The sequence below is a fragment of the Arachis hypogaea genome, chromosome 11 (genome assembly GCF_003086295.3).
Source record: "Arachis hypogaea cultivar Tifrunner chromosome 11, arahy.Tifrunner.gnm2.J5K5, whole genome shotgun sequence".
NCBI classification, from domain to species: domain Eukaryota; kingdom Viridiplantae; phylum Streptophyta; class Magnoliopsida; order Fabales; family Fabaceae; genus Arachis; species Arachis hypogaea.
In genome coordinates this window covers 89,019,769-89,033,264 of record NC_092046.1, presented here as the reverse complement: position 1 = coordinate 89,033,264, position 13,496 = coordinate 89,019,769, and the positions used below count along the sequence as shown (strand labels likewise).

Genomic DNA, 13,496 nt, shown 5'->3' with positions numbered 1-13,496 from the left:
GAATAGTTTATTTTCATTTGATTGTAATTTGCTTTGAATTTCATTTTCATTTTGTAATTTAGGGAGCCTATTTAAAGGCCTTAGTTTTTGCATTTGAGAGACGGGGGATTGAGGGGGAATCCAGCCCCTGAGGGGGAAGTTTAGACACACGGAGAACTTTGGATCATTTTCTTTTAGTTTTGTAATTGAATTCAGAGCTATGACTCACTAAACCCCTTTCATTGGGTTAGGGAGCTCTATTGTAATTCAATGAATCAATAATAGTTTTATCTTCTTCTTCAATCTTTTCTCTTGAATTTTGTTAGAAAGCTTCTCGATCTAATTCCATTGGGTAGTTGTCTTGGGAAAGAAACTACCCATAATTGGAATCCTTCGGAACCTTGGGAAAGGAATGGAGGATTCATGCTAGAGAAGCTTTCTCACAGTGAATTGGATTGGGGTTTGGATGGATATTGTGACATGTAATCCTACCAAATTGTGGTTCATGAAACTGTGTGGTATAATCAGTGATCGAGCATCATCTCTTCTTATGAACATTTAAACCAAGGGATTGGGAATTTGTTTGTTTTTAGGGAGAATTGGTGAGCCAAGGGATTGGGATCCAATCATATAAGATTGCCAAGCAAAATTCAATGAATGCATTGGTTGAGGAAGGGATAAAAGTTGTTTTGATTCGGAGATCTCAATATCTCCTAACACCCAATGAACTCCCCATTTCTGATTTACCACTTTCTCTTTACATTCTGCAATTAAATTCATGCAATCACCCCCATCCCTTTTAATTTCAGCAATTTAGCTTCTCGCTCTTTAATTCATGCAATTTTACATTCCGCCATTTCAATTTCTTGTCATTTACTTTTCCCGCCAATTTTACATTCCGCAATTCTCATCTAAATCTTGATTCCGCTCAACTAGAACACACTTCTAATCTGAATTGCTCACTCAACCAATCCTTGTGGGATTCGACCTCACTCTATTGTGAGTTTTTACTTGACGATAACCGGTGCACTTGCCGGAAGGAATTTTGCCGATCGTGCAATTTCCTAAATCGTAGCATAACAAGTTTATGCGCATCAAGTTTATGGCGCCGTTGCCGGGGATTGGTTTTCGATTGACAATTCTCAAATTGGAAGTTAACTAGATTGAGCATTTTTTTTGTTTTGATTAATTCAGTACACATTACTTGTTGAATTTTAATTTCTGCACTCTGTTACATGCTTTCTTTCTTTATGCCTTTAAATTCAAGCAACTAACTCACTGACTCACTAACTGTTTGAATTAATTCCTCAACTGCTCTAACCATACTCTTCCATTAACCAAGAGTATTTCACTTGTTTGTTGCCTGTGCTGTGTTCTTGTATGACAGGTAGGAGAGGAGAGACATCAACTCCTCCATATACCGAACCAGAGAGGACCCTTCATAGACTGAGAAGGGAAGCAAGAGGGAAGAGAGTACTGGGAGAAGAGGAATCTGAAGGAGAATCTGAGGACAATTTTGAGGAAGCTTTAGATCTCAACATGGATAGAGATGGAAACAATGCCATTCCTGAGAGGAGGGTTCTTAGTTCATACATAAACCCAACCTCTGGGAATTGTGGTAGCAGCATCCAGAAACCACCCATTCAGGCCAACAATTTTGAGCTCAAACCACAGCTAATATCACTTGTGGAGAATCATTGTTCATTTGGTGGAAGTGCTAATGAAGACCCAAACCAACATCTCACAAAATTTCTGAGAATTTGCGACACTGTGAAGTCCAATGGAGTCCAGGAAGATGCATATAAACTGCTTTTGTTCCCATTTTCACTTAGGGACAAGGCAGCTAAGTGGCTGGAATCATTCCCAAGGGGGAGCCTAACAACCTGGGATGAGGTGGAAAGCAAGTTTCTGGCACGTTTCTACCCCCCACAAGAGGTCAATAGGCTTCGATCTGAGGTTCAGACGTTTAGACAACAAGATGGTGAAACTCTCTACGAGGCATGGGAGAGATTCAAGGATTTGACAAGGAAATGCCCACCAGACATGTTCCATGACTGGGTGCAATTGCATATTTTCTATGATGGACTGTCTTATGAATCAAGGAAGGCTGTAGACCATTCATCAGGAGGTTCATTGAACAGGAAAAAGACTGTGGAAGAAGCCATTGAAGTGATTGAGACAGTGGCTGAGAATGAGTACTACTATGCATCAGAGAGACACAACACTAAGGGAGTCATGGAGCTGAACCATGTTGACACAATTCTAGCCCAAAACAAGGTGTTTGCCAAGCAACTAGCAGAGCTCACCAGAAAATTAGAAACAAAACAAGTGGCTGCAATACACACACAAGAGCAAGAGGAAGAAAGTACTGAAGGAGGTGATTGGGAAGAGGCTAATTATGTAGGAAATCAACAAAGGCAACCATATGATTCACATTCCAACACTTACAACCCAGGCTGGAAAAATCACCCAAACTTTGGGTGGGGAAACCAGCAAAACCAACATAACAAGTCCACATACCAAAACTCCAACCAAAGATCATACCAAGCCACACAAAACACTTACTCTCAACCACCATATCATGGCCAAAATAATCAACCTACCCAACCTAACCCGAACCAACAATTTCAAGATCAATTAAACAGGATAGAAGGAGTGCTGGCACACATGGGTCAGGACATAATTGAATTGAAAAGCTTCAGGGATGATGTGAGAACTACCTTAAGAAACCATGGTGAAAAACTCAAGAGGATGGAGTCTCAAGTAGGAGAGCTATCTCAACAGGCCCCCAAATCAACTGCAGTGTTCCCTAGTGACACAGAAAAGAATCCTAAAGGGGAACAAAAGGGAGTGAGATGGGAAGAATGCAAAGCCATCACCACATTGAAAGAAGTCTCAGAAGAAGAAGGAATCAGATCCTCAGAACAGGAGCCAGAAATCTTGAAGGAAGGTGTGGAGGAAGCTAAGCAGGAAAGTGAAACTGAGCAAGCCAAGGAACTGCAAAAAGGCACGATGGAAACATACCAACCAAAAGCACCATTTCCTCAGAGGTTAGGAGGAGGTGAAAAAGGGAAAACCTATTCAAGGTTTTTAGAGACATTTAAGTCTCTCCATATCAATATTCCCTTTCTTGAGATTCTCCATCAAATGCCTACACACATCAAGTATTTAAAGGAATTGTTGAGCAAGAAAAGAGTTTTGAAGGGAGGACAAACGGTAACAATGAACAAAGAATGCAGTGCCCTCATCAAGAAGGACACAGTCTCTAAGAAAACAGACCCAGAAAGTTTTCATATTCCTTGCATCATAGGAGAAACAAAAATTGACAGAGGATTCTGTGATCTAGGAGCTAGCATAAATGTGATGCCTCTAACTCTTATGAAGAGGCTACAACTGAATGAGGTGAGATCCACTGATGTAATCATACAACTGGCTGACAAAACTCAGAAGCAAGCTGAAGGGGTGGTTGAGAATGTGCTGGTGAAAGTGGGAGATTATTACTTCCCCACAGACTTTGTCATTTTGGACATGGAGGAAAGCTACCTACACCCTATCATTCTGGGAAGACCATTTCTAGCCACTACTAGAGCGCTCATAGATGTAGAACAAGGAGAGCTAATTCTGAGAATACATGATGAACAGCTCATTTTTAAAGTTTTCAAACCTGCATCTGAGCCTGAACCAGAACCTGAAAAGCCTAAGGATGATAGTAGTCATCTGTGTTTGGAGGAAAGTAATCCAGCAGCTGAAACTCTAAAACAGTCTTTGGAAGGCAAACAGGAGTTGCAAGAGTTAAAGCCACAAGAATCAATGGAAACAGATCAGAAGGATCCTCCTAGCTTAAGGGTCAATGAAGAAATCCTCAAGAGAAAGGGAAGAATGATAGGGAAATTGCCAAGAGGGTGGAGAAACAAGAAAATTCCCACTGAAGGTTTTTCTCCGGGAGATAAAGTGATATCAAGTCATTATCTGCCAATCCCACCTGGCCTCAAAACCATTCCTTCCCAGCTCCCTCAAGTGTTCACAATCAGGAAAGTTCTTTCTATGGAACATTTAGAGGTCATGAAGGAATCAAGTGGGGACGTTTGCATAGTGAGAGGAGAAGACGTCAAGCACTACAATCCACCCTAACAAGGGACAACCGTCAAGCTAGTGACGTTAAAGAAGCGCTTCATGGGAGGCAACCCATGTTTTTAATATCCTTACTCTTTTTTGTTTTGTTTTGCATCTAATAAAGCATGGTTTCTTATGCATGAACTTGAATCCTCAGGACAACTGCTGAAAGAGTGCACTAAACATTGCATATAAAATACAATTTGTCTCTAAGTTTGGTGTGCCTGAGGGCACCCCAAACTTTATTCAAAATGCATTCAATTTTTCATGCAAAGAGCACAACCAAACATTAAGTTTGGTGTTCCTCTTTGAACACGGTTCATGAAAAGCAAGAAGTTCCTCTGGATTTCGAAATTCATGACAAGTAGACCATTCGCATGTTTTAATACTTTGGTTTCAATTACTTAGGGTAGTAAATTTGTTTAGAATCAAAGAGCCAAAGTGACTATGATTTATTAGAATTATGCACATTCATTAAGGACAACCAATATGGATTTCATGTCATCAGGAGACTTTACCAAACACTAAGTTTGGTGTCCAATAATAAGTGTGCATACATACAAAAGTCACGGCTAGAAGCTCATGAAGTCAATCATTGATTTACATGTGCAAGTACTATTCATCATTCACATGGACCGAAAAATGATAGCAAACTTGTTTGTTTGTGCAGGTACAAAAGAAAAGACAAAAATGGAGGAAAAAGACAAAGGGAGGTACGGTGCTTGGTCAAAAAGAAAGTTCACAAGTCTTTGAAGCTAACACATGGGAAAAGGAAGTTCTGCAAGAAAAGATTGCTACATGTACAACCTAATGCACCCAGAATACTTCCAAGAAAATGAAAAGCAATTCGTCCTTCTCCCTAATTCATATATTTACCATCAAGCCACCCTTCACAAACCACCCTAGCCGTCCATTTTTCACTTACGGGCCCTATAAAGAACCACTTGGGGAACGAGTTCAACACCACCAAATCTCCTTCATGCACATTTTCTTCATCATAGCATAAACTATCTCTTGCCGAAAACAACCTCCCCACATTTCCAACAACACTTCTTGCTTCACCTTGTCAACTTTAGCTTGTCACTTACCCCAAAACTAAAGAACCAATGGCAGCTTCATCTAGCCACAAAAGAAGAAAAGACAAGCAACCAATGGAGGAGAACAGGGAATTCGATGCAAGGAGATACAAATCAGTTTTCCATGAGATTCAAGCCGAATGGATGAGACCTAAAAGGGTACTAGCTGAGGTTCCCTTTGACCTTGAAAAGGATGAGTTCCCAGGTGTTTGGGAGAAGATCAAAAAGAGGAAGTGGGAGCTCCTGACTAAGCCAATCACTAAAATCAACATCAACTTGGTGAAGGAGTTCTATGCAAATGCAGTGAGGGAAGACTCAACCAAGAAACCCACATACAAAAGCTATGTGAGAGGGGTGGAAGTTGACTTCAGCCCCAAGGCAATCATGAAAACTCTTGGCCTGAAAAACATACATTTCAGCCAAGCAAGTTATGAGGAAAGGATGATAGGAGAACCTGACTACACGACTATTGCTGAAGATCTTTGTGCCATCAGAGCTGAATGGGTGAGAAAAACAAGAGGGGCTCCAAGAGTCTTGAGAAGGGGAGACCTAACACCTGAAGCTAAAGGGTGGTATGCAATAGTTAGGAGATCCATCCTACCCACTGCAAACTCTTCAGAAATAGTCCCTAAAAGAGCCATCTTGCTTCATTGCATTATGGTGGGAGGGGAGATCAAAGTTCATAAACTCATTGCTGAACAGATACAAGAGTTTAGTGAGAAAAGTGACCCTGAATCCTGGCTCCACTTCCCTAGCACCATCATTAGACTATGCATCGATGCCCAAGTACCACTTGAAGATGAAAGACCTAATTGGCTATATCCTGGATTGGCCATAACTGCGTACAGAATGACTCTTGGCCCAACTGCTCCAAGACATACAAGAAGAAGAAATGAAGAAGGGCAACAAGCGGAAGCAGAGCAAGAAGCAGAACAAGAAGGACAGGAAGGAGAAGACAGAGAAGAAGAGCAAGAAGAGCAAGCAATCCCAGAAAGAAGACAACGAATTCCCAGAGACCCCATGGATATGAGCAGAATGCAGGAAATCATGGAAGGAATGTCTCAACAATACATGAGGTCTCAGGAGAGACAAGAGGACTTTCACCTAAAAATGATGGATATGCAAAGGAACTTTGAATCAAGATTCTTAGATCTGCAAAGAGAACAGAATTTACACTTACAGGAATCCTTCAGCCACATATGCCAACACCAAGATGCCAATGTCTTGGCAATCAAGGAAGCCACCACTTTACAGAATGCAAGATACTCAGTCCAAGCTGATTACAACATCAGTTCGCAAATCAAGCTTAACTACATAGGGGAACATCTACACAAGATGGACCCAGCATTCCCAGCTTTTGATGAGTATTTCAAAGGGAGGAAAGAAGGAGAAATAAACAAGGCAATGATCCTTGAAAAAGGAGTGGAAGAAACAATGAAAAAGGCTGGATTCTGGAAAAAGCTCATAAGAAAAGACAAAGGAAGCACAAGTGGTCAAAAAGAGGCAGGAAGTAAGAAGAAGCAGGATCCCAAGAATTAAGAAGAACCAAGCAATAAATAAGAGGTGGTCTCGTTCCTTAATAATCAAATGATAATTGGTGAATTGTCTTTATGAGCTTTCTTTCATCATAAGTCATTTAAGTTTTATGTGGAGTTTTTTTTTTTTAGTATGAGTGTCTGTTATTGCTTTGAATAAAGTGAATGCCTAGATGTTTGGATATAACTTCACCTTCTTAAACAAATGCTTGCCATGCTTGTTCTGTTTCCAAAAATAAAAGAAAAGTTTGAACAAAAGTAACTTGGCTAAATTAGTGACAAATCAAGTAGAATTAAGTGGTGGTATGCATGCTTGATTGTTCAGTCAGATCACTGGAAATAGAGTGTAGAATTATCATTTTTTATGTAGAAATTGAAAACTGTCTATGGATCTTGATGAATAAATGTCTTTGGCCATGAAAAAGAAAGAAAAAGAAGAAGAAAAAGCCACTAAAAAAGGGCAACCAAAAAGAAAAAAAATTGAGAAAATAAGCTAGGCACCAATGGTTTGAACTTCTGAGACAAATGCCTGTGGTGTTCATGTATTAAGGATATGCTTGGATGAATAGGTTCTTAGGAGTGTTTCAACACTTGGTAACTTGGGTTAACTAACCCGGGATTATCAACCAAAAGTCCATTATCAAGAGCAACCTAAATACAAAACATTTAGTCACACAAAGAGGTGCTGGGCACCAATGTCTCAAGAAGAAATATGAACTAAAATGCCTGAAGTGGATATGTGTAGTGCACTGATAAGAAAAAGAAAATGCCAAAGGCTTGTGCAACACATGACACCAAGCAAACAAGGAGCAAAGGAGCTCTAAGAAAAAGAAAAGAAAAACAAAGAAGAGAAAAGTGCCAAGGACATAAGAATAACAAGAGGCCATAGCAGTGTTTGATGGATGCAATGAAAAAGTGATAATCTTACCTGATAAGTATGAAAAAGTGATGCTGCAACTTTCTGCATAAAACCCTTCTGATGAACTTCAAATGCTTGCTAATATAGCCAATGTAATTGCTTTCTGTTTCATACTTTCTTCTCAAATAACTCCGGACTTGCTTAGGGACAAGCAAGTATTAAGTTTGGTGTTGTGATGCCAAGGCATCTTAGGCTAGTTTCACTAGCATTTTTTTTGATAGTTTTAGTTGTTTTATGCATTTTCTTGAGCGTAAAGTAACCAAGAATGGTTAAAAGAAGAACAAAGCAATGAACCATCCAAACAGTATGATTTTGATGCAAATTCCATGAGTTTTTAGTTATATTACTTGAATGCTATGAATGGAAGATTTCTCATGAAATTTTGCAAGACTTTGATGCAATTGTTTGGATGATTTCAGGGAAGAAGAGGCTAGGCAAGGAAGCAACAAAGTCAATAAAGGAAGCTTGAATATCACATGTGGAGTTTAAGTTCCAGTTTAAGCCTAAACTGGAGCTTAAACGCCAGAATCATGAAGGCTAAGAAATGCTGAAACTGAAGTTTAACCTCCAGTTTAACCTTAAACTGGAGGTTAAACGCCAGAATGAAAGTCTCACCAAAGAAGCATTTCCACGTTTAACCTCCAGTTTAACCTTAAACTGGAGGTTAAACGCCAGAATGAGAATGCCAATCAGGAAGCATTTCCACGTTTAACCTCCAGTTTAACCTTAAACTAGAGGTTAAACGCCAGAAATGGGAAGTGCACTAGGGAGCCATTTCCACGTTTAAGCTCCAGTTTAACCTTAAACTGGAGCTTAAACGTGTTCGACCAAGTTTTCTCCTCCAGGGTTGCTTTCTCCATTTCCACGTTTAAGCTCCAGTTTAACCTTAAACTGGAGCTTAAACGTGTTCGACACCTCCAGGGCTACCTTTCTCAGCTTCCACATTTAAGCTCCAGTTTAACCTTAAACTGGAGCTTAAACGTGTTCGACCTCCAGGATGCCTTCTTCCATTTCCACGTTTAAGCTCCAGTTTAACCTTAAACTGGAGCTTAAACGTGTTCGACCTCCAGGGCTGCCTTTTCTATCTCCACGTTTAAGCTTCAGTTTAACCTTAAACTGAAGCTTAAACGTGTTCGACTAAGTTACCCTCCAGGGCTGCCTTCTTCCATTTCCACGTTTAAGCTTCAATTTAACCTTAAACTGAAGCTTAAACGTGCTTCCACAAAAGGCATCACTGGAAGTGTCTGGCGTTTAAGCTACAGTTTAAGCTTAAACTGCAACTTAAACGCCACTCTTGGAAAAGGTTTCTGGGCCAACAATATTGCGGTTTAAGTTAGTATTTGAGCACAAACATTAACTTAAACTTACTCTGGTATGAAACCCAATTGAATATCATGGTTTATGGGATTGGGCCTGAAGGATTGATGAGTCTGAAATTTCAATTTATTGAGTCATGTGTCATTATTTGATTATCACTAAGTTGGCTCAATGAATGTTACAGAATTTGGATCAACAGCCTCATCAAGATTATGGATCATAAATCCAAGGCAAAAGGAAAGCAGGGAGAGGCCTCAAAGCCCAAGAAACACAACAGAAGCTCAATATAGAAAGTGTATAAATAGGATAGAATTTAAGTTAGGAAGGACTTTTACTTTTTCATTTACCTAGTTTTCATATCTTTGTAATTGAATTCAGAGCTATGACTCACTAAACCCCCTTTCATTGGGTTAGGGAGCTCTATTGTAATTCAATGAATCAATAATAGTTTATCTTCTTCTTCAATCTTTTCTCTTGAATTTTGTTAGAAAGCTTCTCGATCTAATTCCATTGGGTAGTTGTCTTGGGAAAGAAACTACCCATAATTGGAATCCTTCGGAACCTTGGGAAAGGAATGGAGGATTCATGCTAGAGAAGCTTTCTCACAGTGAATTGGATTGGGGTTTGGATGGATATTGTGACATGTAATCCTACCAAATTGTGGTTCATGAAACTGTGTGGTATAATCAGTGATCGAGCATCATCTCTTCTTATGAACATTTAAACCAAGGGATTGGGAATTTGTTTGTATTTAGAGAGAATTGGTGAGCCAAGGGATTGGGATCCAATCATATAAGATTGCCAAGCAAAATTCAATGAACGCATTGGTTGAGGAAGAGATAAACATGTTTTGATTCGGAGATCTCAATATCTCCTATAACCCAATGAATTCCCCATTTCTGATTTCCACTTTCTCTTTACATTCTGCAACTAAATTCATGCAATTACCCCCATTCCCTTTTAATTTCAGCAATTTAGCTTATGCTCTTTAATTCATGCAATTTAAGATTCCGCCATTTCAATTTCTTGTCATTTACTTTTCCCGCCAATTTTACATTCCGCAATTCTCATCTAAATCTTGATTCCGCTCAACTAGAACACACTTCTAATCTGAATTGCTCACTCAACCAATCCTTGTGGGATTCGACCTCACTCTATTGTGAGTTTTTACTTGACGATAACCGGTGCACTTGCCGGAAGGAATTTTGCTGATCGTGCAATTTCCTAAATCGTAGCATAACAAGTTTATGCGCATAACAAGTTTATGCGCATCAAAGATCAGAACAGAATGAAAACTTAGATCAACTATAAAATTCTAAAAGAGAAATTGATAATTACAGAAGAAAGATAAAACAGGACGAAAACTCAAATCTCAATGGCTCTCAAAACAGAAATGAAGAAATTCCAGAAGACAGAAAATTAGAAAGTAAACTATGATTAGATCTCAATTTCTTAGAACTATGAAAGGAAAAGTAAAAGATGAATTCTTAGATGAAGAAATTCAGCAAAATTCTTCAATCTAAGTTCAAGACCCAAAACAGAAAGTAAAAGGTTGCAGAAGAGAGAAAACGAAAATAGAAAGGAAAATTTAGATCTGATCCCAATTCTAAAATTCTAAAAATGAAAACTAAAAACGAGCGAGCCCTCGTGAAATTAAATTGCTATCTATTTATACACTTTCCAATTTAGTCCTTTAGTACTTGGAGTGGGCTTGTTGGATTTTTTATGAAGTGGATCCGAAATGGTAATTCCACGGAGCATCAGGTGAATGTTGTAACGGCCCAACTTCCAGCATGTCATGATCATACTAAAAGTTGAACGTTACCAACTTGTTTCCCCAACTTAAGTAATATTTAATAAATATAAGCATGTTCGTTGTTAACACCTCGCGAGTTTCGAGTAATTTTTTTTTAAAACAATAGTAGTTTAGAGTCGCATACATAGAGTATAACAACAAAACATGAGTACACACATTCAAGGAATTGTAGAAGGCAATACATAGAATATCACACCAAAATATACATCATAATGCAGAAGCAGCTCAGTTATACTAGTAAGGAATTATAACACAGCATCCTTCAGTTAGTGACTCATATAATATATACACATATATACATAAGACGTCTCGGGGCCTAGCCTGTCCAAAAGCCCCTAAGCTGGCACCCAGGCTAGGCTAACTCTATGACATGCCTATTCCCTCTGAGCATGCTAGTACAAGTGAGGGAAACACTCTAAGGTATCGTGGTTAGAATGGACGCCTCAAAAGTCTCCTCGTCTCTGATCCAAAAGCCCCTCACAGAAAACCGTTGGGTAGGTGATGATGCCTGCTCGCTGGTGCCCCATCTGGCTCATTGCTACCAGAAGAGATATCCTCGATCTCAGGGTCACGTACTATATAATTACGTACACAAGGTGCCGCACATCGGATGTAATACTCGTAGCTGCGCACTGGGTTGTCATGGATGTACGGATGATTAATCTCGTAGGGCAGGACTCCCGTGTCCATCTGAAGAGGTGTAAGGGGTAAGAACTGGGGAGTTCTTAGTAAGGTCGAGGTTCATAGTTAAGTCCATTTATAATGTCCGCTTGCAAGTTTCTAAATCCTTTGAAAATTGATGGTTTAACAATCAAATATTCAAAACCTTTTCAAAAGAAATCAGTTAATTAACCATAAATCCAAACTTCTTTTCCAGATATAAGAATCTGAAAAGTTTCCTAATGGTATGAATGACCAACTTGTCCCAAGCATAGGTTCAATTAAGTCTATGCTGTAAGAGTTTGATTTTTCATACTTTACTAGACTATAAACATAAAAGAAGTTACCTACGCGGTATAAATGATCATCTTGTTCCAAGCATAGGTTCATTAAGTCTATGCTGAATCAGTCAGATACTTTATACAAAGCTAGACCTCAAACAAACCAACCACAGCCTTAGGCCCAAACAACTCAATCAACATCCAATCACCACAATCTAAACAATCAGTTACAAACACAAGTAATGAGGTTCAAACACAATCAAGAGCAGTTACGTCAAGTATAGCAGTTAGCAATTAAACAGAGTTGTTCACATAGGCAAACCAATTAAAATATGCACAAACAAGTGTGATGCATGTCTGATTCTACTGCAGGTAATGAGCTCATTTGTCGGTTTCGACCCGCACCCGACGCAATCCGACCCTCCAGGTCAGATAAGGCCTTCCCAGAACTTAATCCCAGATAAGGTCAGATTCGACTTGCAGGGCTGGTATTTGCTCAAATCTCAATATACCGCAGGTATGCGAATCAGGCCTCTACCAAGCATTCAGCTTGCAGGGCTGGTACATCTCTACCGCAGCTTGTCTGGGAAGCAACATCACAATACGGGCGTCCCGCATAATATTCACAAGCATCGCCCGAAGGCTCATAAGTCACATATAACCATACTTTTCATCACTTAGTAATCATCTTCATCCTCTTTCCACAATCATAAATCAAGCATCACAACATCACAGTGAGCTCATTTTACAATTCTCTGCTTACTCTGTAAGGTCAAGCACACTGCTATATAGCTTTTAATTCCTTTTCTTTCCAACATGTATGAAAGTTTATAAAACCTCTTTCATTACCATACATACCTCAATACTTTCTCTTGAACTCTTCCTTAGGTGTTTAATAAAGAGAATTAAGGAATTCTGGACTCAAAACTGCCTTCCTGAGGCTTTTAGGAAAAACTGTCTTTTTATCAATATTTTATTATTATTAATAAAATAATATTATTAATAAAATCATATTAACAATAAAATAATATTTTAATATTTTAATATTAAAATAATAATATTTTAGTCAACTTTCTAAAATTACATTTTTACCCCTGAACTTTTTGGAAATTGCATTTTGACCCCTTAACCTTTAATATTTGCACTTTGGCCCCTTAACTTTTTTTTAATTAACTTTCAACCCCAAACTTTTAAATAATTATAATTTGACCCCAAAATCATCAAAACCAACATTTTTCTTGTCCTTCAAAGACCAAAAATATTTTTCCAAAAGTTCATCAGATTTCAGCTTGATTTTCAACTAGTTTTTCAATCCTTTCGGTAACCGATTTTTACCTGATTTTGACCAAACCAAAGAGCAACGTTTCAGCCATCAAATACACATAAAAAAAACATCAAATATCATGAATTTTATGGCTGTAAAGCCACGTTTTCCAGCAGCAACAACAACAACTTCAGAACCATCAAAAACGTGATTTTCAAGCATTAAACAACAAGATCTCATGATCAAACCATCACACAAACACTCAAAATCAAGCTTCAAGCAACAACAGCTGATTTAACACTTCAAGAACCAAACCAATCATTGATTAATTTACCAAACCTTACCTCCTTTGCAGCTTGCAAGAATTGAACCAAGAACAAGCTTCCAAAAGCACTTTTACGCCTATTTTAACATCAAAAACAACTTTAGAACCATATGAACCATGAAGGCTGAAGCTTCATGATGGTGAAAAGTAGGTTTTCCCCACCTCAAGGCAGCTAGAAATCACGTTTTCTTAGAGCCTGTGGTGATTGAAC

The 13,496-nt window shown here is 38.8% G+C and overlaps 1 non-coding gene across 1 annotated transcript; it reads right to left on the bottom strand.

The window, feature by feature from the left end:
* Positions 1-1,920: 1,920 nt before the first annotated feature.
* Positions 1,921-2,024, bottom strand: LOC112725837 (small nucleolar RNA R71). The gene has a single exon (XR_003164919.1). It is a non-coding gene; the product is annotated as a small nucleolar RNA R71 (small nucleolar RNA).
* Positions 2,025-13,496: the final 11,472 nt, after the last annotated feature.